Genomic DNA, 25,750 nt, shown 5'->3' on the forward strand with positions numbered 1-25,750 from the left:
TTCCTGTAGATAATTTTGAACCCATTTCACAGCACCGTCCGAGAAGTTAAATTTAAATTTTAAATTTATGAAAGAGGATCTTATGTACAGTCACGAACATAAATAAATGGATGTTGGAGCCATAAGAAATAATGGCTTCAGCCTCCATTTATTAATATTCGTGACTGTACAACTAATTGAAATGCTTTAGAGAAATCTAATAGAGCAAGAACAGTTACCTGCTTTCTATCCATTGCTAGTCTAATGTCATCAATAACATCTGTAGCAGTAGTGTGGTACTTTCTGAAGTCTGATTGAAACGGATCGAAAAATTTGTATTTCAGTAGATGGGTTCGAATTTGATCACTAACAATATATTCTAATGCCTTTGAAAGAGCAGGTAAAATACTAATTGGCCGGAAATCACTACTTGCGATATTACTTGTTTTGGGGAACGCTAAGACTTCAGCTGTTTTCCAAGCAGATGGAAAAGTACCGCTCATATGAGAACAGTTGAAAATATTAGTGATGGGATTTAGTATAAAAGGCAAAATTTTCTTAATAAATTGAATACTAATCTGGTCAGTGCCAGTAGCATTTTTTGATGGCCTTCATGATAGTTAGAGGACTGACACATTCAAAGGAAAATACGTTTCCTGTGCATTCTGGACTCCCCCCATTATATGTGGTTTTAAGATCTTACTTAAAAGCTTAATGTCACAAAAATGGCTATTAAGATCATCTGCAGTGAATTTATTATTAGCCATGTTTTGTTTCCTACAGTTCTTGTTCCTTTTGTTTCCCTAATATATTTAAATTTTCCATAACATTTTCGAGTTACCAGTGCTGTTTGCTAGGTTTGAGGCAAATTCCATTTTGGCTTTTCTAATTAAGTGAGTCCATCTATTTCGTAAGATTTTATATTTTTTAAAACAGTCGTAGGCTTGTACTGAATTGTCTTTACGAGATTTCGTGTATTGTCTATAAGAGGAATCATGCTTAGCCATTAAATTTAGAATTTTTTTAGTTATCCACGGGGACGAAGGTCGCGATACTTTGCGTTTAATGAGTAGAGCATGCTTATCTAGTAGGGATTATATCGCAGTATTAAAGAATTGAAGTTTTTCGTCTATAGACGGAAAATCATAGATTGCCTGCCAAGGAATTTTTCCTACGTCAAAGAAAAGGGGCAACTTCATTCATTTGATTTAAGTTTCTGTACGAGATAAGTTTTGACTGTATCTTCGGTGTATGTATGGAGTAACAAGCAAACACTAGATCGTGGTAAGATATACCTGGAATTGGTAATTGTCCATAGTGAAAAATTTTTTGAGGATTGTTAGTTAAGATGAGATCTAGTAGTGAATGTGATGTAGCAGTATGAAAAGTGGGTTTAGAGCACACATTGAAAGGTTAAGGCCAGATAAAATCTTACGAGAAGTTTCACTTTCCCACGAAAAGTTTGACTTTAGCATATTAAAATTAGAATCAGCGAGAACTAAACAATTTTCACAAAAGGGCAAGTGGAGCAATATTTCATCTTCGAAATTTTTGAAATTTGCTTTTGGCGGTACACCGAACAGATTAGAATCTTTTTATTCCAGAAATTGCATTCTATGATAATGTACTCAAGTACAGAAGCTGTATTCTTCTGGCGACACAGCCAGAATTTTTGTGTCAATGTCATCCCTCATATAAATACCAACACTACCAGTGCCTTTTTGCGTTCTGTCATTTTTTATGAAATGAAAACCTGTAACTCATAGAGGCTACTATTCAAACTTGACTTTGCCCATGTTTCGGATACCAAAATCAGGTGCAGACTATTTTGAGGAAGGGCAATAGTTTGAAATTCATCGAAAGAGCTTAGAAAGGATTGAGCATTGAGGTGAATGACATTTAGGGTTGTCCCAGCCGCTGATTTGCCCAGCTCTGTTTGCAGTAAGTGTGCCGTCGAAGGCGATGGGGGAAGAAGGCGCGGGGAGAGAGAAAGGGTGAAAAATGATCTTCTGTCCCGTTAGGGGAGGAGTAGGTACGAAATATTTTTGTGGAAGTTGAAGTCGGTGTTGCTACCTCAGGCAGTTTTTCTATTTGTGGCATGCTAGAATGTTAGAAAAATATATTTTATAAAATTTCTCTGATTTCCAGTCCTTGTCCTTGAGTTTCCTAGACTTGCACCATTTTCCCTGAGTTTCTCTGACTTTCGCCCGGGGAGAGTGGTTCAACTGTGGGATGTGGACTAGTAGCTTTTTTTCTTGGGCTAGTGAGAGAATATATAAATATATATACTAACTTTACGAAACTGATTAGAATATGAAGTTCTATACAGGAGAGTGAGTTTTTCAAAGTACATGTATGAAGAAGTAGCATCAATTTACCGTCAACATGTATGATTTAAATTTTTAACTACCAGAACTAATTTAATGTAATATTCAAAAATATCTACCATCTGAAGAGAATATACACGACTCGATTTACTATTAGCTAAAAGATATTACTTGCTATTATGACATGAACATGTGTTCAGTCAGATACGTAATATAAGCTCACAAAGTCAAGTCTGCCCTGAAGAGCCAAATTCAGATTTTGTCTATCGTACGTCATATTCCTCATATCTCGAATCAACATTCATCAGTTATATTCCATAAAAATATACTCCTGTTACTACAATAAAACGAACTCTTTCTAAATATTACAATTAAAACATTGAAATAAAGAAATAAATGAAAAAAATCAAACCATAACCCCGATTTAATTTTATAAAAAAATTATCGCACAAGTATGATATTTGGAACCCGTACATAATCAACCAGAAAATTATATCTGCTATTATGCTGCCAATATGTCTTGAGCCGTGGCAAAAATGCGAACTAAAGCTCACACCCTCGACACACCCACGCGTTGAGCCAATAAGGGTTGAGCTGTTGCTGAGCGAGAGAACCTTGCAGTCGTCTACGCTATTGCCAGATTTAAAAACAAGAAACTATCGTATAGAATTCGCACGTTCTGTACTGACCGCAAGATTCGCGTTCCGAAGTGCGGCAACATTGCTCTACGGATGACGAAAGAGAGTGGAATTCCTTCAGCCGATAGCAGCGCTTGGAAAGGAAGACTAAGTATCAAGACAATGTGGCATCTCTATAATAACATATATATTATATATATATAAATGGACAATACGAGTCATACCAAGAGAAACTTTCAAAATAAGAAAATGCTGTATACGTGTTCAGATCTGATCTGATTCATCAAGTACTTAAAACTGACCTTTTTCTTTTCTTTTGGGTATAGTTTGGAATGTGTGACTTCTTCCTGAAATTTACAGGAACAACTAAGTCCTTAAATTACTTAAGGATATTAAGTCCTTAAGAATACTGAAAACAACATACAACTAAAAGTAATTGTGTAGTAATGGTAATAAAAGAGTAACCATTACTTCAAGCGGTTAATATGCTTGGAGCAAGAAAGCTTCTGCCATGGAATTACTCGTAACTTACGTAAACTAAATGAAGTGTAAGAACCCTGTGTTTACTCATCTTTCTGCAGATAGTCACCGAAACTTTTCAACACGCTGGAACGTTCAGGATGTGATGGCAGGGAAATGGAGGTACTCAAAGGCAATTATTCGTTGAATTTGTCAGATGAAATGTTTAATTGCCTGATATAAAGACAGAAAAATACACGACTGGACTGAGAATTGAATCCGGGTTCTGCGACTCTCAAAGCCGATGCATTAACCATTGCGCTACTCAGCCCGTTCATTCAACAACCAAGCTTCCTTCCACTTTTGAAATTGGTGTTTACGCAGTGTATTGCAACAACCTCCTATCTACAGAAAGGTGACAATCTTAAAGAATTAGGTAAGTATTTCGCATATTAGTAACATTATATGAAGTTCATTTTGTACATAGTCCCGTCGTTATATTATATATTAACCAAAATCTGGTGATAAATAAAATAGCGAAAAATTAATAGGTTAAACAAAGAGAACCCACCCTAAAAGTAGTATACAGATTAACAGTTTTTTTTTTTTTTTTTTTTTTTTACAAGATATATGAAAGCTCTTCCTGGTGGCCTAGTGGTTAGCGTGTGTGCATATGGTCTCGAGTTCAATTCTGAGAGAAAAAAAAAATTACGATCATTCATTTTTATTAACCATCTGTCTCATTTAGTCTAAAGGGCATTAGAGTGCCGATATTAAACTAAAAATTTCATTTCAAGAAATATGAAGTTAAAAAAGAAAAGAGAGAAAAAAATACAATAGTTAATAATAATTACAAAACTACACCTGGATATAAAAAATCATACCCACTTTGCTAATATGATAGCTCCTGCAAACGTAGCTTTTGTTTTTGCCCTTAACTAAATTACGGAAATAAATAAATGTACGAAATTGTTACGTCCCATTTTCGGCGCACCACGGTATAGGAAATAGTTCCTTTGAAATATTTTCTATACGAGAAACACGAGGTGTCTGTACATATCAAGGACGACCTCAAAATATAATTTCTGGAAAGATAGTAATAAAGGAATATAAAATTAAATACATTTAAGGAGAATCAGAAGTTGCAAAATTTGAGTTTTGATTTAAAAAAAAAAAAAAAAAACATAGTAGTGGCTACGCGTAGCGTAGTCGGTAACGCACTTGACTTTGATGAAAGTGGTCCCGGGTTCAATTCCCGGTGGAGATACTCGGTCGAAAAAGTGTAAACGCTTTTTCTGGCCAGCCATTCTGAGTGACGTTTTCCTCATTCACACTAGGCAAATGCTGGGATGGTACTTAACATATAGATCCCAGGTCTCTTCCTACCCTTCCCTTGGATAGTGTGATAGTCGAGGGACGTCATCCCTCATACGTGACAGGCTAACATGGCCATACACGCCGAAAGCCCAGAATTCCTAACCCTAACAATATCCTAAAACAGTAGTTTCGTTACTTTTTATATGGTAAACGATTTTATAGTGTTCTTTATATAAAATAATTTTATAGATTGTGTTGGTTTACAGCCTTCGAGAAAGTATATTTTCCACGAGCTAAGTAATCTAGTGATTATTGCGCGTTTTTGACCTGAATTTTGTAAATGTATAAAGAAGTATGGAAGCCTATCATGTTATCACATGTGTGTTCTCGTTTAGAATAGTCCAATAACTAATTTTATTTATATAAACCGAAGCAGATTTGGAACAGTAGGTTTAAAGGCAAAATGCTTGGTTGATAACGGTAATTCAAATATGACAATTAGTGCAAGAAATATTTGTAATGTAAATAAAATAAAGGTTGGCAGGATGATATTTTTGTTCCTGCCCATGGACAACCCGATCCTTAGTACTTCTGATTGGTTGCGTTTTGATATTATTTTACATATTTTTCTTTTGTTGACTGACATCTCGTTTACGAGAGTGGTATCCTACCATTTGGTATGGAGGTCCTAGATCTTACCTTCAGTAAAACCGAATGCCAAATATAAGCCATACTTACCCAGTGGACGAGCTCTCTCTGGTGGGACGCTGGGAAGTCGGTGGCCCAGTTCGATTTCGGGTCAGATTTGGGTTCCTCTTTCCAGACTTCAATGATACTGGACTGTTATACTGAGGTCCTGCACCGATGTGGTAGGTGCTCAAACTCGGTATAGTGAAAAGGATCATGGGAAGCACGAAACAAAACATCATTGTCGGCTCTTGTGAAGAAGCAGTGACACGAGGTTGTCATGACAACCTACGTGAGTAGTTGGTAATAGTAAGAACCTGGGCTATATGAGATAGTATTATTAATAGTATGTTATTAAAGTAACAACGTGCGAACTAACTTGTACTTAACCCTTAATTGCTAACCCAGGGTGGAAAAAACACCTGAAAGAATTATTTTCGTTTACCGCCCAAAGAGAACAGGCGAAAGAATATACTGCCAAAGGTGCAATATTGTTAGGTTAGGTTCTGTTCAGAGTTGGCGTGACGCTCCGGCAGTTATACCAAGGAAAGAGTGATTTTTCACTTGGGGTTAGTAGTAGTGTGATTACAAATGGTTAGTAATTAACGGTTAAAAACCCCTAAAAGTTCCTTGTACCTTTTAAGTTAGTTTGTAGCTCCCTTATTCCACTGTGTGTGGTGCACTAGAAAAAGACGGTATTGTTCATTTACTCCGGGAAGCAAGAATGAAAAATAATCTGGCCACTCTGGAAGAGAAATTCCAGCTTTCTAAACTAAAAAGAAGGCTTTTATTGCTTGATATTACTTGATTTCAATCAGTGCAATATTAATACAGCAGTGCTGATTTTCTTATTTTTTACTTTAAAAAAATATTTTTATCCTCCTCCGAGGTTGAGGAAAACGGTGATGATAATGAACGAAATATTGAAATGAAGAAGTGCGAAAAAACGGTAGAACTTTGAGAAGACTCACATGCGGCGTTTGTTCACCACAAAGGACACTTGGCGACAGCTGAGATCGAACCTACGACCCCATGTACAAGAGATACAGTGACGTAACTAAAGGCTTGGGGGCCACTCCGCAGACAGCATGGAGTGGGGCCCCTTCTCTGCGTCCCACTTCACGAGTTGGGGTCTCAATAATGGATTGTTTCCCCCCCGCAATGCGGTCTGGGGGACCCTTATTTACGCCCCTGAAGAGATAGGTGCTCTACTACTGAGCCACCCAGCCCCTCATTATTTGTATAAATACAGAGTGGAAAGACAAGGGAATTTAAGTAAGGAAATAAGAGATGGCAATAGGAGTTCGTAGTCTGTGCACTGTAAAATTTCGTGGGGTGACACAAAGCAAACTAAACCCAGTTTTAAAAATATGTACTATATCCCTTGTATTCACCTTAGCTCAAATACGGTTCCATCCTATGTAAGGTATTCGGTGAAATAAATGCTTCTTCATTTCAATTACTTGATAATATGCATGGCAGGAACAAACTCGGGAACCAATATAATATATCTTTTCCCTTTCGAATGTCAACCCATGCTATACCCTCCTTCACCATGAAACCCAGGGCTTTTTGCACTCTCTCATAGTCCCAACCCAAATCTTTTTGTAAACGTTGCACAGAAGTATACGCCTCATTGGATGATCCAATTTCTCGAAGAACAATCGTATGATCCAGATTTAACTCTCCAGGCACTGATTGAATTAGATAATTACCCTTTCCTACTGGATACACTGAAAATCCATTGCCAAAAATGCGCAGCTTTTTACTAGCACGTAGCAGATCGTCGTACGTAATTTCTCCATGCCTCGGACTCTGACCTCTAGCTTTTATCAATCGCCTTCGCAGTTCATCTAAACTAATCAATCCTCCATTCTTAGGAGTGGTTGACATGCATACTTCGATTATTTGAACTGCCAATTCGTAATAAAAGTTACCAATACCTAATACAGACCAAAAGCCTTTTCTCGAGGCAAGTGGATCGACACCGATACTCGCACACATATCCTGAAAGTGTTTGCGAAATTCTGGGTTCTTCTTGATTTCTTTTTTGTGTTTAACAGCAAAATTCTCAAGCTTTTGTTTGAATTCTTCGAATCGCTTAAACACTAGTTCCATTTGATTTTCCTGTATTTCAACGCTTTTATTTCGATATCGTTCTTGCAACAATTTATTAGTCTGAACACTTGAAAGTCCAGGTCGTTTCTTCATTATTAATAAGTATAGAATGTTAATGAATACAGGATAAACTCGCTACAAAAAATTGTCTTCCTACTTGTAAACGTACTCACATGTTGGCCGAAAGGTAAACAAAACAATGAACATCTGATTTCATCAATAGTGCCAAGTCAATGGGTTTGATTTTTTCAGGTAATAACTTACAAATTTTGTATGGAGGAAATTTCGGTGAACCATAATTATGCTTCTTATAGACGAGTCGAGACAGTTTGAACAAGACCATTCAACACCTCAAATTTACACGTTCAAAGAAGTATTGTTCAAGACACTTGAACAAGAGTCTCGAATAAACTTGGGACAACTTTACGATCATAGAGGTATTGAATCATGTTTTATATACTTGTTGATAGATGGCAGTACAAAACAAGTGACTGTAACTATGAAAACAAATGAAAGCGAAACTGCGTACTAATTTATACATCATTCAGCGTAAGCTCTAAACTCCGATAAACAAAATATTTGTATCCTTCCGCTTGTCACAAATACGATTGGCTAGTGATGTATCACTCCCACTCCCCACGGGGAGGAGCAAATTATACACATGCATTTTGACAATACTGTCTCGTGTTTTCCAGATACTTACAGCAGCAGCAGAAAAGAAAGAAAAGAAACTCGAAAGATTAAAAAAAAAAAAAAAGTATTTGAATGTCGCTCGTAAACAATTGTTGCTTAGTGAGTAAAGGTTTGCCTTGTTGGTGTTTCACCACAACATTCGCGGAACCGGGATTCATGCCAGTCATCTTTCAGACTTTAAAAGCAGAACACCCGTCCACAGTTGAGTTGGCGCCATAATTACTGCGCATGCTTAGTGTTTATTTCTATTGTTTCATTAGCCACACTCGATTGCAGTATTAATAGATAATCCGTATTATATTTTTGTCATTTATAATAATATAGCAGTTTTATATGAAGCTTCATAGTAAAAGTAATAATGCAATCACAGAACTATTTTGCGGAGGAGTACAAGCGTCGGTAGGACAATAGCAAATCAGCGAGATTTAGTTTCACGTGGCTTTGTTTATCGCAGTTTAGAGCTTACGCGGAATAATGTCTAGTTCAGACCTGTGCATGAATAGCTATAATGTTAGCATATATTTCCTAACTTTCTGCAGGCATTTCTAATTTAATAGATTATATTGAATAATTTAGAAAATAGGTCAACTGATTTTGCAGGAAGCTCATCGAATTTTCACATAGTATTTTTGTCCCTTTTACATCAAATGTGGGTTAGGTTAGCTGACGTTAAAGTGTTGCTTAAGTATAAAATCGTTCCCTATATTAAACTTTTTATATTTAAAAAATCTGGTTCTTCAAATGGCGTGCTGATGACAGAATCACACTCAAAAAGCAAAAATCAAACTGTTTCCTAAAACTCTGTGTATCACGAGACAATGACTGCCTTTTGATGTTACTTATGCTATGGCATCGAAGATTGTTTAAAGAAAAGACCGAAAACGCAGGAAACCAAATGAAGCAAGATAATATTTTTTTCATAATATTAACGCCCATATCTGCATCATCATTGGCGTCTCTGGCATGTAAAATTTGGGGGGGACATCAAAGGAAATGATCTAACTGCTAGTATCTCAGCGGAATTTTAGATCATGTCACTTCAAAATATTGGGGGGGACGCGTCCCCCCCGTCCCCCCCGCCAGAGACGCCCATGTGCATCATCAGACTTTCTTCACAAACCTAATTCCATATTTGGTACTGGTAAAAAGAATAGTAATTTTACTGTTAAAGTGTGTGAGTGCGTATGAAGGAGGGTTGTCTGAGATAATAATTTCCACTGTCAGAACATGTCTGTATAATGTAGGAAACCAGTATTTTATTTTAACAAAAGAAACACTGACCAAAGTTTAAAACCTACTGTATTTTAAATTATAATATGTAAGGTTTCGGATATCTAACATATCCTTCTTCATACACTATCGGACATAAATGAAAATCCAGACATATATCGTCATTGTTATGACAAAGTTTAAATTCTTTTAACAGACATATCTCTCTCTCTCTCTCTCTCTCTCTCTCTCTATATATATATATATATATATATATATATATATATATATATATATATATAGTCATTGTTATTGTTCGGGCCATTCTGCCCTCTGTTTGTTTCATAAAATTAATTTTAAAAAGGAGGCTGTTTTTTCAGTGTTTGAGCCTATTGTGAGCATTTCCAAAACTTGGAACAAAATATATGTTTTATGTAGTGTCAGTTTTGCTGTAGAGATGTCTCTGCAGGTCAATATGATTTATATTTGTAGTATCTTACTCTGGCGTTCTCTTGTCTTTCTTTTCAAAATTACCGTTAGGCCGCCTCCCGCATCTTTTGTCAGTGTTGTGTTGTGCTTTCCTGCAAAAGCCTCGTGTGCGGGATCTTCAGTGTTTGTGTGTTGTATTTGCTTATTCTAATACTTATTAATTCCAACAACTATACGAATTTATACAGTCCAAAATTCCAGATGCAAAATAAATTGTTATTGTTTTCAGTAACTCATTGTCTGTTTAATTAAATGCGCAAAACAATAAACTATTGTTTGGTCGGCGTATACAGTTATAAAAAAAAATATTTTATTTGCTGAGGCCTTCAGCCAACCCTGTAAGTTTCCGTGGGTGTCGTCTCACGTGCGACAGTCTTACTTGCGACAGGAACTGTTAACTGTCCTATGAGCGACCGATTCGATCTGTTAACTGGTCTATGAGTCACCGATTCGTTCATACCAAGATAATAGAAGAAGATAAGGTTCCCTCTTCTTTAATTTCTTTCGCGCTAGTGTGATTTAGAACCAAACAAAATATACTATGAAAAATTTACGTTCCTAGACTCTCATTTCTTCCAGCCGTTTTACAATTATAATGAGCATTAATTGTAACAATTAACAATTAAAAAACCTTAATGAGATATCTACAGGAAAAACTTCAGTCCCTTCCATTATTTTACATACCTTTACAAATAAACAACATGTGGACATAAACAATTTGTTAACAAACATCCTTAAGAATTAATCAGATATAAAAATGAAACGAAATCTTTAAGTTTTACGTCCCACGTTTATGCCGGTTAGGCTAAAGGAGACGCTGATCATGAGAAATGAATGAAATGGTGGAATGAAGAAAGTGGAAGCAAACGGGAGAAACCCAAGCAAAAGCGTCATTTAGGGAGGGACAGGAGGGGGCAATTGCCCCTCCCCCAAGAGTTTGAGGAATACATGTACTCCGTGAAAGTCTTATGTCGGTGGTGCTCTTGTCCCCCCTAAGCGAAGTCTGAAATGACGCCCCTGAACCCGAGAAAACCCACGAGCATGGTGTTTGTTCACCACAAAGTGCACATGCCGGGAGCTGGAATCGAACCAGGGACCCCATGCACTAGAGGTAAACGCTCTACAACTGAGCCACCGCGCCCACCTAATCAGATATAAACTTACAGTTCATCAGTCTTCCTTCTACTTTTTAAATTCTTCTTGCTTAATACTAAAGGACCCCGCACTTTTCTTATGGAAAGTGGCTTTCGGCTAATGTTGTTGAAACTTCGCTGGTTGATAGTTCTTAACATGTGGATCAAAAGTCTCAATGGGCACAAAGACCGAAATCCACTCCTTCCCCCAAAAAACCGCCTCCAAGTAGCTGGGGGGGAAGAACTGATTTCAGCATGTAAAACAATTTGTTGTTTTAATCAACTCAACAAGGACCCCAAACAACCACATGTTAGACTATCAAACTACCCCACTTGACACCGCCCTTTGCCCCCCACATATCCCCCCTCGAATTACCTTACGGATGTTCCATATTACTGTAGTTTACAGTTGCGCGTATGTGTTGAAATACCTACAGTTTTGGTCTCACCGACGATGTAATGGGTTTCACGTATCGCTGATTACGAATCTGAGGTGAGAGTTCTAGAATTCAAGATGGAGGATCAATATGGCGGATCTGAAACACGAAACTCCTGAATGTAGCCACAAATAGCTTTTTACTAGGGTATTTTGGGTCGTTGGTTACGAATCTGAGGTCAAAATTCTTGAATTCAAGATTGCAGATCCAATATCTATATATATAAAAGAGAACGTACAAAATCCTTTGTTCCCTCATCACGCTAATACGGCTGAACCAATTTCTTTTATTTTTGGGGGGTTATTAGGATTTGGACCCTAGATGGTTTTTATCATATCACTTTAATTTTTAATTACCAGTGTCTTGAGATAATTGACCATTCAAGTGTCCATAACGTACAAATCCTTTGTTAGTTATTCATCATAGGTAAAAATAAACGTATTTATATGCAACCCGCATGACCGTGTCACTCGGCGGGTTAACATAAATGACAGGCGATATAATGTTAACATTTACTGCAATCTACTATGGTTTTTATCATATCACTTGAAAGCGAAAACTTCCGGGGTGACCGCAGCGAAGCGGGGCGGGTTAACATAAATGACAGGCGATATAATGTTAACATTTAATGCAATCTTCTATGGTTTTTATCATATCACTTGAAAGCGAAAAAGTAAAAATTATCTAAGTAACAAAGTTTATTGCGTTCCGGGGTGACCGCAGCGAAGCGGGGTGAACGCTGCTAGTGGTGGATAAAAACGTCGAAGTCACAAACCGTAGTAGACTAGAGTGTTTTTAGATCGCTGTTTAAGTACGCAACATTCCTTGATACTTCAGCCACTATGTAGATTTATTCTGCACCCTTGCCCTTTACCAAAACCCACCACAGATAATGCTGAACGGTGTTAAAATAATTCATCAATTATCTGTTCATTATTTTCATCATTTCGGTTTGCAGCATGTAATGTGGTACTTAGCTATGAGTCATCTGAATATCTAATATTCTGTAAATGTCGTGCATGGCCTAAATACCACAAGACACTTGCAACGTGCGCACATGTACCTAACGTACGAGCACCGCTTTGACATGTACTACCATGAGCAAAATAAATGACGCGTCTCTTTATTTTGAAGTTTTTTGAAAATATCTCCGTTTTCTTTATATGTTCGAAATTTCGGAAGGTTTCCCCAGCAGGACAGGTTAATAACAAACCCGTTTTTAATATTTGTGTTAGATATTAGCTTAAAATAAAGAAATTAGAAGCAAAAAACATTAAATCGACAGAAATCTCGAGAATTACCAACTCTGCTAAAGTGGGAAATTTTCAAGAACACGAGGGAATTCTGCATTTCAACACGAAGCAGCGACATCTATGTCATTGAGAGAAGCGTGGATTAGATCTACAAACGAAAATTTTAACGAAATATTTCTAGTATGTCTTATTATATGCATTATCAGCGAACTCCAAATATATGAATCTATGCTAAGTATTAACGTATAGATAGTGCAAATAGTGGAAATTACCTATGGAAAAAGACGAATTGTTAGCCCAATCGTAATGAAAAATCGTCTTTACTGTAGAACAGGTTCAGCTTACGTAAGAGAGCAAGTAGCTCAGTTAGGTAAAGCAACAAGTTTGTATACCGAAGGTAGACGGTTGGAATCCCGTGGAAGTACTGTTGCCATTTTTATCACTAAGGTTATTTTATTTATTTTTTTATTTGGGAAAGAATCAAATTGTAACATATGTGTAAAACTCATGACGATACCCCCAAAAAAAAAAAAAAAAAAAGAGAAAATATCGTCGCATTTGCATTAGTGTCTCTAATTTTTGTTTGCAAACAGATTCGTAATTATTTCCCCTGTGCTCACTGATGCATAACGAATGTTTTCCAGTAAATGTTAATTCTAATTTGGAGAATTTTATAGTTTCACAATGTTTCTCACTAGATAGTCTTCTATCTACGTGTTTGGATATTTTGATTTCCCTATTAAATGTTTAATTTTCTCTATAAATATTTGTCTTAAATTGAAATTGTTTTGAATTTACTACATAAGCAAAGTTGCCCGAAGGAGGGGAGCTCAAGTAATAGATATTCTACGTAAAAGCAACCTATTGTAGAATGATGATGCTTCTTACCTTCAGCACATAATCTTAACGTTAGAGAGTCAGAGAGAGAAAAATCCTGGTTTTTCCTCCTCTATGACCACCCATCTTAAACCTCTACATATCATTGTTCGTCTCACATAATTTCGGCTCTCCAAAGACATTCATATTTATTATTATTATTATTATTATTATTATTATTATTATTATTATTATTATTATTATTATTATTTAACACTCTTTATTCTACATGACATCTCTCAATTTTTCGATACAGCCCCCTTAGTACTATGAAACTCTCTTCTTCCATAGTGAAATGGAAAAAGATCATATAATTGCCACTACTTTACAAGAATATAAACCAAAAACGTCAGTAGAAAGCACATTATAAAATTTACTTTTTGAGGCTCGTTTTGGTGCCCCTCTTTCTCTGGCACCCCGGGCAGTCGCCCGGCCCTTAGTCCGCCCTTGAAAGTACGGACGCATAACTAAGGACTGCGGAGGAGAGGTTAACCTTCATGTTATGCCACTGGTTTGACGTGTTTGAAATGTTCAGTAAGTGATCAGTTGGTGAAATAATTTCGACGGTTACTGATGTTTAAAGTTTAGCTAAGACAAAGCTACCTAATCAAATACATTTGATATCGCGATGTCACAATTTGATTTTTCCTCACATAAAAAAGATAAAAACAATAGTAATAAAAACCCTTATTCGTACTGGGCTCCTAACTAACTAACCACCTAATTCTTACAGACTAGTTGCTCTGACCAACTGAGTTTCGATTTCTTACGCGAAAGAAGTCTGTTATATTAAGAGGCATGCTTTTCATTATCAAAACTGTTCGAAGTAATACGAACATGGCTTAAGAACAGAGACGGAACTGAATTACCACTCGATTGACCTTGAGGGCAAATCACCAAAGTGTAGCTATAAACGTCAGTTCAGCATGCATTTCTCTGGAGTTGTGTTCAGTATTCCTATCTGCCAGTCATGCTTGTTCGTAGGAGTAATATGTTACAAACCTAACCTTTCGATAGAGCACAATGACAGAGAATCAAAATTAATGAATTCTTGCCCTTGTGAACTTGGGATACCACCATGTGCAATAAAACTGTCGCGTCTTCTGAAGTGATATTTTATCGAAAATAACTCGTTTTCCTTTATATATCCGAAGTTTTTGAGGGTTTCAAAATGAGGAAACGTTACTGACAAACAAGGACGCATTTAGGGGTGGGTCCAGGTGGTCCGGACTCCCCTCTGAAATCCCAACTTCTCTGTAAATTTAGCCTAAATTTAAGGATTATCTTTTAAATTTTATTATAATTTATCCTAATATTGAAGTCGGACTTCTCCCGAAATAAATTACTGCATACGTGCCTGCTGACAATTTTCAATATATTCCTTAAATAAGTAAAATAACTAAATTAGGAGCAAAAAGCTTCAACACGGGCTAACTTTTGTCCACTGCCAATATTGTTAGAAGGGATATTAATAGCAAAAACTGCTAGGCAATGCTGAACCTTGGAACTTCACTCCGAACAGCAAGCTTATTATTGAGAACTACATATGAAACATTTTATCAAAATTTATCTAGCTTTTACCTGGCATGAAATTATTATATACACCAAAATTCACTCTCCTAAAATGTGTATCTAAACATTGCTCTACGTATCTACGAAGCAATGAAAATTATTTATCGAAATATGTGAGCAGGGAATTCTAACAGCCAGCCATTTTATTTAAATCGTAGTAAACCCTGTAACCGGGCGTTAACGTGAAGACAAAGCTTGGTCCATTGGTAATGTGTTGGAAGAATATAAACTCAATGTTCGTAGGTTCGAATCTATCCACTCACCATAACATTTTGTTCTTATGTGTAACGATGAAATAAGAAAGAAAAAATGTATAACCGTTAAGACAAAACTTCAACTAAATCTGAAGAGAACAATACTAAAATAGTAATACAATGACGTCAACCAAAAATTATTTCATGTAGCGTTTGGACGAAATTACAGCTGTTAACAATTGCAGAAATAAAAACAGGCTGTAATGCAGTCTAGACTTCTGAATGCATTTACTTCCTGAAAACTTCCGTCTCGTCATTGGTATGCCGTTAATCATTGTAAAACCTTTCAATTGGAAGTGAAATGACACAAACTAAAACAGTTTTAAATCAATAAATGTCTATGTGTAAAAGTAGGTGTCTTTTATCTGTAGTTCTGAGTTCCTTTTACTTTGAAGTGACAAATGAGAGAAGAAAGTATGGTGTTCGAAAAAAAAATCAAATTTGAGATTTCAACGAATTTACACGTATTATAGCCCCTAACACCGAAAAAGTTATTTTTCGATACATGTCCCTCAGTTCGCCCGTCCGTTCGCTACACTTTTCTGTGCACTCGCCTAGAAGCCATACCGTTCAACTTATCTGCACCAAATTTTAGTTTAAGATTTTCATAGTATTTCCTATAGTTTTTTTTATTTCCCTCCTACTCCCAAAACAAGGGTAGTTTCCTGTACGATGAAAATAAAAAAAAAGATATTTTCTCATAACTGGCTCTAACGATCTTGTTTTCTTTCTTTTTTTATAAATCAATATTTAATTAGCAACCCTATTTTGTGGTATAAGGCATTTATCTGAGAAAAATCTACAAGGGGTAGTTTATACTAAGGGGATGAGTTTTTTCTCAGTGATTTTCTCAAAATGGACTCAAATGTTTTTGTTCATATTTCATAAATAAAGATTTCATTAATAACTTATCAATATGGCATAACTCGTTTGTCCTAAAAAATGCGAGGGGTAGTTTATTCTTGGTGGAGTGTTGTCTGGGCGATTTTCTCAAAAACGACTCAAAAGAGTTTATTCATATTTCAAAAATAAATATTTCGTTAATAACCGAACAATATGGCAAAACTCGTTTGTCCTGAAAAAATATGCGAGGGGTAGTTTACTCTTGTGGGTGTTTTTCCTCCACGGTTTTCTCAAAAATGAGTCAAGCAATTTTGTTCGTACTCAGAAATAAATATTTCATTAAAAACCTAGTAATATGGAATAACCCGCTTACCCTGAAAGAATCCTCAAGAGATAGTTTATTCGGGGAGTTATTTTTCCCTCACGATTTTCTCAAAAATTACTAGGACAATTTTATTGATAATTCATAAATAAGTATTTCATTAATAACCCTATATTTTAGTATAAGTCATTTCTATGAAAAACAATTACAACGGATAGTTTATTTTTGGGGTCAAGGTTTTTTCCCCGACAATTTTCTCGAACGACAGGCGATTTTGTTCAAATTTCGCAAATAAATATTTCATTAATAACCAAAAGTATATCTTAACTCATTGTTCGAAACAATTCACAAGAGGTAGGTTACTCCTGACGTGTTCTTTTTGAACGACTTTCCCAAAGTGACTCATTTGATTTTTTTCATATTTCATAAACAGTGATTGCATTAATTGGTCTCTTATATGTCTAATGAAAATGTGCTCAAAGTGTGAGTTAGTTTTGTAGTATGGATTTTCTTCAATCGAAGTTTTTTATTCGATAATCTGACATTCGATGTATTTGAATAATACGATAATTTTATTCGTATTATCCAAATACACACTTCAGTAACAACTGCAGCCTAACACAGTTAAGAAATTGAATTGAAAAAGTTTAGTGCGGTGGCCCTGTAATTGAATATTTTTTGAGAAACTCCCTAGCTTTTTGTGGTAAACTCAGGCTTTTCTTTTTCGAGCGACAAAAGAGAGAAGAAAATATAGTGATTGTGAAAATAATATCAAATTCAGATTTCAACGGATTTACATGTTTCATGGCGTCTACATACCGAAAATGTGACTTTTCGACACCCGTCCTTCCGTTCCGTCCGTTCGGCACACTTTTATATGCACTCGCCTAGAGGCCATACCGTTCAACTTATCTACACCAAATTTTAAACTTAGGGTTTACTTAGTATTCTTACAGGAGCTTTTCCAGTTTTTCCTACCACCTAAAATAAGTGTGATTTACAAACAGCCGAAAATCGAAAAACGCTATTTTCTCAAAAATGGTTTTTACAATTTTGTTTATTTTTCATTAATCAATATTTAATTAACAACCCTATATTGCAGTATCAGATATTTCTCTTAGAAAAATTTACGAGGGGTAGTTTATTCTTGGAGGTGACTTTTTCTCGACGATTTTCTCAGAAAAGACCCTGGCGAATTTTGTACACACTTCATAAATAAATATTTGACCTTACAACATGGTATAAGTCAATTGACCTGAAAAATATATGAGTAGTAGTTTATTCTTGGACTTGAATTTATTCCATTTATTTCTCAAACACGACCAGTTGGCAACCCTGTATCTCGACAACGAAGCTGAATTCGAAAACTGCAAGAGGACCATTTGTCTCCTTTTGATGTCACGAATCACCTCCCGAAGTTTGTGGACATCTTTCAGGTTCACCCTTAATGAAGCTTCTTTTCGAAAAGTTAACTATTAACTTTAGGCATTGTTTATCTTTTTTTTAATCACAAATGTCGTTATTAATTTTAAGGCAGAGAACTACTTCTGAGAGAATAGATCTTGAAAAATAATTTTAAAACTTAGACTTTTGTTTTCGAGACATTCCAGACAAGACGAGACATTTTACAAGCTATCTCGTGTCCAAAACATTTGCCTCGTATTATCTTGGATGTCACAAAGCGCGTCTTGTCTCTTTCTCGAGACATGTCTTATCTCGTGTGCATTCGTTAACACTTGGGAAGGATTATCTTTCTACTCAAAGCATTGTTTTTATAATGGTTGCATATTTATGATAATTGCTGTCCACATAAATTACAGTCCTTTCAATTGAATTAATTATTATTATTATTATTGAAATTGCAATATCTAGTTTAACGTTGGACGATTATGCACCTACGCTAAGAGAGAATGATGATGAATGAAATGGTGAAATGAAGAAAGTGGGAGGAAAATGGAAAATCTCAAGAAAACACATACCCATGCACACGGTATTTGTCCACCTCAAATTTCACTTGGCACGAACTGGAATCGAGCCACGGACCCCTGCACCAAAGGTTCCTGCAATGCTTTATTCTTCTTATTATTATTATTAATAATAATAATAATAATAATAATAATAATAATAATTGAAGCGAGCTTAACGAGTTTCAACCGTACGACTCAACCAACGTTTGGGTGCCTGTTCGTTCGTCTGCTCCTCTCATAAAAGACATTTCATTTTAATGAAACTAGTAAGTGCCTTCTTTTAGCTCTGCGAAGTAACTATTGCTTGGAATATGAATCTGCAAAACATAAGAGGTAAAATTAACCAAATGGTGCAAGTTTCCACTTATATATACAAAACAATTTTGCAATATCAACTACGTGAATCTTGTCCCATAAAGAAGCCGAAACCCCTACACCGAAGAGCCCTCCGAGATTTGATCATTGTCCACACCGACTGAAATTGTCATTTGAAGCCAAGACTTTAATATGAAGCCAATAATTTCTTTAAAATAGACGGAAAATTCGGAAGTTATAAGCATTTTCACATTTTTGCCTTTTCCCATAAGGGAGCCGTAGCCCCCTATACTGAAGACCCCCCCCCCGGAGATTTGATTATTGTCCATTCGGACTGAATTTGTCATTTGGAACCAACACTTTAATACGAAGCAAAATATTTCTTTAAAATAGACGAAAAATTCGAAAGTTATAAACATGTTAATAATTTTGCCTTTTCTCATAAGGGGGCCGTATTAGCCTACACTGAAGAGCCCCACGAGATTTGATCATTGACCACTTGGACTGAAATTCTCATTTGAAACCAAAACTTTAATATGAAGCCAAAAATTAAACTTTTACATCAATTTAAACTGACTGGGTTCCGGTTCCCCCCACTATTGTTTAGTTTAGTTAAGTGGTAATTTGTGACAGCTTCACATCATCAAATGAATGTTTCACTTCCCCTCCCCTCCCCCAGGAGTTCGTGCTGGATCCACCACTGGAATCAATAGACACTCTTCCTATTCTTTTTGTCACCCTTGATTGCGTAGGGGCTCCCTCGTACAAATAAAGAAGCGGTAATATTACAATCAAGAGGCGCTATATATTAGGTATTTTTTTAGTTACCTACCCCTAACCGCACAGGGCCATCTTTCGTAGAATAAAAAATATTACGTGATATTCCAATCATGAAAGGGGAGAGGATGCTGTAAATATATTTCTTATTAATTTTGTCTGTCCAGCTTATCAAAAATTACTTTCTGTTGGAAGGCTACTGAAATGAGGGGGCAAAATAAAAAGTCGTACCCCCTCCTACATGGTTGCTCAAATAAGTACTAAAGAAAGCATTTTAAACTAAGATATTTAAGATTTAAACTAGGAAACTAAGATATCCTACATTATGTAAGGATGGCATATTCAGGATTATTATTATTATTATTATTATTATTATTATTATTATTATTATTATTATTATTATTTAAATGTTTTTGGAGCACCGAAATTTTGTGAGACGAACAATGATATGTAGAGGTTTAAGATGGGTGGTCATAGAGGAGGAAAAACCAGGATTTTTCTCTCTCTGACTCTCTAACGTAAAGATTATGTGCTGAAGGTAAGAAGCATCATCATTCTACAATAGGTTGCTTTTACGTAGAATATCAATTACTTGAATTCTCCTCCTTCGGTCTACTTACCTTATGTAGTAAATTCAAAACAATTTCAATTCAATACAAATACATTGTAAAACTTTTCCGTAATTAAACATCTAGGGAAAATTAAACATTTAATAGGGAAATCTGTTATCAAAATATCCAAACACGTAGATAGAAGACTATCTAGTGAGAAATATTGTGAAACTTTATAAAATTCTCCAAATTAGAATTAACATTTACTGGGAAACATTCGTTATGCGCCAGCGAGCATATGGTGAGCAGTGAGCACAGGGGAAATAATTACGAAACTGTTTGCAAACAAAATTAGGGACGCTAATACAAGTGCGACAACAGCATTTTTTCTTTTTTTTGGTATCGTCATGAGTTTTACACATACGTTACAATTTGATTCTTTCCCAAATAAAAAAATAAAAAAAATAACCGTAGTGTAGTGATAAAAATGATAACGGCACTTCCACGGGATCGAACCCGCTACCTTCAGCATACAGACTCGTTGCTTTAACTAACTGAGCTATTTTTTTTTTTTTTTTTTTTACGTGAACTGAGCCTGTTCCGGTAAAGACGATATTTCATTACGATCGTCCTACCAATTCGTCCTTTTCCATAGATAATTTCCACTATTTGCTCTATCTTTATGTTAATACTTAGCATATATTCATATATTTGGAGTTTGCAGATAATGCATATAATAAGACATACTAGAAATATTCGTTAAAAGTTTAGTTTGTAGATTTAATCCACATTTCTCTCAATGACATAGATGTCGCTGCTTCGTGTTGAAATGCAGAATTCCCTCGTGTTCTCGAAAATTTCCCACTTTAGCAGAGTTGGTAATTCTCGAGATTTCTGTCGATTTAATGTTTTTTGCTTCTAATTTCTTTATTTTAAGCTAATATCTAACACAAATATTAAAAACGGGTTTGTTATTAACCTGTCCTGCTGGGGAAACCTTCCGAAATTTCGAACATATAAAGAAAACGGAGATATTTTCAAAAAACTTCAAAATAAAGAGACGCGTCATTTATTTTGCTCATGGTAGTACAGTAGTAACCTTGAATAACATTTTGATCATAATCCTGGTCATTTTGTTAGTAGACAGAGTATACCGCGATGCAATTCCTTTACTGGAATATTTAGGAATTGATCATAGAGTGCCCGCACTCCTACTACCACGTGAAAGACAACTATCAACAGAAGATGCGAATACTTCTCGACTAGTTACTAAAAGTCGATGGATAGTCGAGGCAAGAAACGGGCATCTAAGATCTGTTTTTAAGTTTCTAGCACAAACGTTGAATCTGCAACATGCAAAGAAACTGAATAGTTTCTATCGCATAGCTGGAGCTATTTTGAACAGATACCATCCCGTTATTTTCATGCAAGATGCAACCATTGAATTAGCTAGAGAAATGAGAAATAGGTCAATCATGCCGAACGTTGTTAAAGCAAGAGTGGAGGTAGATAATCTTATTAGAAGGAACGGTCAATGGGTACCACTGAATGATCAAGGCCTAATTGATTTCTCTGTACTTAACTTAAACTACTTACGAGATTTGACTGTAGGCACATATCAAGTAGATCTCTCATCCTCTTACGTCCAAGATAAACTAATACGAGATAAGGATGAGCAATTCCAGCTTGACGAAAACGTAACTGAACCGGGATTCCTGCGCATACGTCTCTACTCAAGGTTCCGCAATGCAACTAAGCATCAAGTTTTCATAGCATATGTAGCCAATGATGAAGATGACCAGGATTATGATCAAAATGTTATTCAAGGTTACTACTGTATATGTCAAAGCGGTGCTCGTACATTAGGTACTCCCATGCGCAAAAAATATTGCGCGTATACTGTAACTCACGATTTTTCGCAATTATTTCATTTTCCATATGTTTATTGGTAAAATTTAGTTATTAGTAAGTGGAGATAATAGAAAGCAATCCATCTAAGGAGATATTTCCAAAAAATATAATAAAATAATAAAAATATAAGCAAAAAACAAAATTATGTTCGGTTTTGTGTATACTGGCAATAATGTTTTCGAGGGAATTTTTGGAGTAGCACAGCACGATTGCAGAGGGAATAACAAGATTAGTAGGAGAAGACCTGAACCAAGGAATGGAAATTGGAGTAAAATATTGCATTTATTGGGTTAAATCTAGGGTGTAAATTGTCTGCCAAATATAAATTAGCTTCTGTAAGCAAGATGTTATGCGAAAATATATAAACAAAGACAAAAACTGTTGTCTTAAGTTTGGAAGTGACATGCTCTATAGCCATGAGCATTTATTTCTTAAGAAAAAGATAGACAACAGAAAAAAATCTGTGTGGTCAAGTGGGTAGAGTGACGGACTAGAAGTTCTTATACTGTTTTGACACCATATCGAATCCCATCCGGTCCTGTTCAATTTTTTTTCTTTACAAAACATTGTAGAAAGTGTATAATTTTTATGTTGATAAAACTGAAACAATACAATTAGGAAATAACTTTTTGTTTCCTCTGATGACGTATTTATTTAGAATTAGTGTACTATTAGTAATACCGATTGCTTTCAGTTTATGGTGTTGTATAGCTTCCTTTATCATCCTCTTTTCTTGAAAAAAAATATCTCCAATAAAGTATGAAAAATATATATAGTCAGAAACAGACATCTTAGTATCAAACGTGATTTATCGTGATGAAATGAATAAGTTTCCCGTTATTAAAAAAGAAAACTATAGAAAATCATTGAATTTGGTCTTAAGGTTTTTATTGTGCTATATGTATTCTTTATAAGACTATACTTTATAAGGCAAGATGAGCGATCATACCCTCAAATTTAGCTAGTGAGTGAAAGATGTTTTCGGCACAAATATTTTACAGGTTTAGGTGCATGAAACACCAATACGCCATGGTCTTGACCTTCTTTATTTCACATTATTATCCGACATATCATAGCAGGTAAAAAGCAGCATCAATCGGCAAGAAGAACTGCAAGTTGTGGTCTTAGTCTGTTTTTGATGCTCCGGACTCGATCGCCTAGCACGCTCGTCTATACCTTGACTCATACGTCTATCATTCAGTGCAGGCACATATCCAGCTTTTCTTTTCGGAGGGGACCCGACACGAATCCTCGTAAGCACGTAATTCTAATGTTTCAAAAATATCAATAATAATAATAATAATAATAATAATAATAATAATAATAATAATAATAATAATAATAATAATAATAATAATAATAATAATAATAATAATAATAATGCAACAGTTCTGTATTTCTCTTAAACGTTTCTTACTTGTCATTTATGAACCGGTCAAACTTAATTCTAACTCACACGAAATCAAAAAATATTTTCTAGAGACATGTAAGGAAAACTGTCTGCTACGTATATCACATAACAAAAATAGCAAATGGCAATGAGTGTATCGTTCTAATACAGTAATGTTATAAACAGACCGGAAACGAAATTGTAATCCCATTTAAAAGTGTTCTTTAATTTCACCTGGTATCAATGGCATTACGGTATATTCTTACAAGTAACACTTCCCAAGTGTAACACTCCGATTTTTGAAAGTTGACGCCCGAAAGACAAAAACAAGTGGACCAAAGTGTACGAAATTGTGCACAGATATGGCAGACGTAAAATGAAGGAATACGTGTTTTGTATTTTCCTGGAAAAAACGGTTAGGTGGGACGCAGACCCCTCCAAACCTTTGATCATGAAATATCAAAAGTGCTAGTAACAATATGTCTGATGTGTGTAAAGGACGAAGAATTCCGATGACACTTTGTGTATGGACAATACGCAAAAACTAAACGAATGCCTGTTTTAGGGGACAAAATCCCCTATCCAAAATGATGAAAGTTGACGCCCGAAAGGCAAGAAGAAGTGAACCGAAATGAATGAAATTGTGCACAGATATTGTAGACGAAAAATGAGGGAGTATGGGTTCCGTATTTTCCTGAAAAAAAAAAAAAAAAGTTTCGGTGGGACACAGACCCCTCCAAAACAATGTCAGAAGTGCTTAAAGGACATGAAGAACTGGAACGACACATTGTGTAGGGACAATAAGCAAAAAAAAAGGTTTATTTTCTGCGAAAAATTGGTTTTAGGGGGCAGAATTCCCCCCCCCCAAATTTTGAAATCGTGCACAGATATTCTAGACGTAAATTGAGGTAATTGTGTTTCGTATTTTCCTGGAAAAAAAGCGATTGAGTGGGGCTCGGACCTTCTAAGCTGTTGATTAGGAAATATCAAAAGTGCAAATAAGTATGTATACGTCAGAAGTTCCTAAAGAGTATGGAGAATTGCAACGAAACTTCGTATAGGGACAATTTGCAAAACAATAAATGAAATGCATTTTAATTTGTATGAAAAAACAGTGTTGGGGCCTAGAGCCCCTCCAAAAAAAAGTTAATATTACCGTAAAAGTGCAGGAAGGAGTGGACCGAAGCAAATGAAATTGTGTGTAGATATTGTATAGACTGTATGTAAAATAAGGACTTTCGTGTTTTAAAGATGTCCCTATCAATTTTGGCACATCAACAGCAAACAGGAAATTAATCGGCACGTGTTTTTGTTTATGCGGAAAAACATTGTAAGGGTTAAAGTTGCCTCGTGAAATACTACAAAATACGCTATACTGTTTGTGCTTGTTGTTGATCTGCCAAATTTGAAGAAATCTGATGGAGACACTTGTGAAACACGAGAGGCTTTATTTTTCATATCCAATATCTACAGACAATTTCATTCGCTTCGGTCTAATCCTTCCGACACTCAACGCCTCGGTCCACTCAAAAGGTTTTTTTCTCTTTTCAGGAAAATACGAAGCACGTATTTCCTCATCTTACCTCTACAACATTTGTGAACAATTTCATTCAGTTCGGTACATTTTTTCTTGCCTTTCTTGCGTCAAATTTCAAAATTCATGGGGGGGGGGGGGGCTTTTGTCCTCTAACACCGTTTTTTCGCAGGAAATAAAAAAGCCGAATTTGTTTATTTTTTGCTTATTGTCCTAACACAAAGTTTTGTTCCAATTCTTCATGTAAATTTAGGCACTTCTGACATACTGTTATTAGCACTTTTGATATTTCATGATCAAAGGTTTGGAGGGATCTGTGCCCCACCTAACCGTTTTTTCCAGGAAAATACAAAACACGTATTCCCTAATTTTATGTCCGCAATATCTGTTCACAATTTCGTTCACTTTGGTCCACTTGTTTTTGCCTTTCGAGCGTCAACTTTCAAATTTTGGGTGAGGGCTTTTGCCCCCTAAAACCGTTTTTCAGCAAATAATAATAATAATAATAATAATAATAAAATAAAATAAAAAAATAAAAAACACTTATTTGTTTATTTTATGTATAGTATCTACCTGCCAAATTTTATCAAAACCGGAGTGTTACACTTGGGAAGTGTTACTTGTTAGAATTATAACAACAACGCATTGTCCACAGTTTGGACACTGACTCAAAGTAATCTGACATAAAAAAAAAAAAAA

The 25,750-nt window shown here is 35.6% G+C and overlaps 1 protein-coding gene and 1 pseudogene across 4 annotated transcripts in view; both read right to left on the reverse strand.

The window, feature by feature from the left end:
• Positions 1 to 7,770, reverse strand: part of LOC145673143 (electron transfer flavoprotein beta subunit lysine methyltransferase-like) — a 49,411-nt gene extending 41,641 nt beyond the window's left edge. Inside the window, exon 1 of one of the 4 annotated variants that reach the window (XM_081742560.1) lies at positions 7,699 to 7,770. The gene's annotated coding sequence lies outside the window, so the exon portion shown is untranslated. Of the gene's footprint in view, positions 1 to 5,458; positions 6,730 to 6,801; positions 6,939 to 7,122; positions 7,241 to 7,698 lie in introns of those variants that run through there. The other 3 variants (XM_081742562.1, XM_081742559.1, XM_081742561.1) reach the window with 3 other exon arrangements.
• Positions 6,863 to 7,618, reverse strand: LOC145672501 (vacuolar-sorting protein SNF8 pseudogene; annotated as a pseudogene).
• Positions 7,771 to 25,750: the final 17,980 nt, after the last annotated feature.

This window comes from Thermobia domestica, chromosome 16, assembly GCF_964235325.1.
Source record: "Thermobia domestica chromosome 16, izTheDome1.hap1.1, whole genome shotgun sequence".
Taxonomy (NCBI): domain Eukaryota; kingdom Metazoa; phylum Arthropoda; class Insecta; order Zygentoma; family Lepismatidae; genus Thermobia; species Thermobia domestica.